This window comes from Triticum urartu, chromosome 6, assembly GCF_003073215.2.
Source record: "Triticum urartu cultivar G1812 chromosome 6, Tu2.1, whole genome shotgun sequence".
Taxonomy (NCBI): Eukaryota; Viridiplantae; Streptophyta; class Magnoliopsida; order Poales; family Poaceae; genus Triticum; species Triticum urartu.
Window position 1 is genome coordinate 336,103,456 of NC_053027.1, and position 1,588 is coordinate 336,105,043.

Here is a 1,588-nt window from a genome sequence, read left to right on the forward strand (position 1 = left end):
GGGCAAGCCGCCGCTCCAAGCTATCCCCTAGTGCAGCAACTTGACGCTCCAAGCCTACTCATAGAGGAGTGGCCAGTTGCTCCACGTCGGCACACAGGGGAGCACGGCGTCCAGTGCACCGTGGTTGTCCGCGCCATCCGCGTCAAAACATTGGCAGAACCTCAGCTTGCCGGTGGAAGCGGACAACACGTCTGCGGCCGCAGCAGACACTTAGGAAAAGTGGACCATGGGAGCCGTCGCTGCTAAGGTCCCATGAAGGCCACCGCCACCGCGTAGCTGGCATGGACACCCGATGTGTTGCCCGGTTTAGAGCAAAACACCATGGACCCCGTCGCGGCCAACATTAGATTATACCTACCTCCAAAGGCTATTCGCGTTTAGTTCAAAGATGTCTGAAATGTAATTAATTTCGCACGGTCTAGTTTGTTATGCTAGCACTGATATATTTCTTGCTCTCGGCAACTAGCTCTGCCTTGCCCTCTGTGGAGGTACTCTACATGGCGTTGGTGCGCCTAATATCGCCATGCCCTTATATTCCCATTGTTTTATTGCTGTCAATCCAATGCCACTTGCCACTTGTAAAATGATGCGATGTCACAGAGAGAATAATATGTTGTTGTCAATCTAGTGCCATCAATAAATCCAATGGTAGTTTTAAAATGACACAATGCCATCGATATCCCTTTTACATTTTTTTGCAAACACAAATGTCAATCTCCATATCATGCATGTTTGTGCAAATAGAAGCAGATACCTCAATTTTGGCACGTTTGTGCAAACAGAAGCAGATACCTCAATTTTAGTGGAACTCCACAAAACTATACGGGAGTCCCTCCTCTGCCATTGGTAGAAAATGCACCTTTTTCATCAATGCTCTTAGAAGGAATTTGTGTTTTGGCTGTGAACTAAATGTTATTTTGGAGAAGCATTGATGTTGGTAGTAAGAACTAGAGGTTTTTTTATTTATTTCTAATTCTCCTCACATTTTTTGGCATTGAAGTGAATCACTTCACTATACTTGGCCTAAGAAAAGGCATTGTGAAGTAATAAGTAGATGATGGGTTGCCAGATTGACATAAGCTTCGTAAGGGACTGATTTGGATTCATATGTTTCATGCTATGGTTAGATTTATGTTAATTCTTTTTTCGTAGTTGCGGATACTTACGATAGGGGGTAATTGGGTTGTTTTTTCAAGTAAGAATAGTACCCAAGCACCGATCTACCCACATATCAAAGTAATGAATACGAGTCAAATAAACATGATGAAAGTGACTAGATGTAATTCTTATGTGTCCTCACGAACGCTTTGCTTGTTATAAGAGAACGTTTCAGTATATCATTTGCTATAAAAAGGATTGGCTATCGCTATTACTTACAGCACTTGCAGAGAATACCTTGTTAAAAACCGCTTATCATTTTCTTCTACTTTTTGTTGGGTTCGACACTCTTACTTGTCAAAAAGAACGACGATTAATCTCTCATGACGCAAAGTCACCCGCGTTGGGCGCCGCCATGGCTGGGCGCTAGCCGATGGGGTTGAGAAAAGATGTGGTGGCAAAAGCCATGCGGGGGGCACGATGAAGAGGA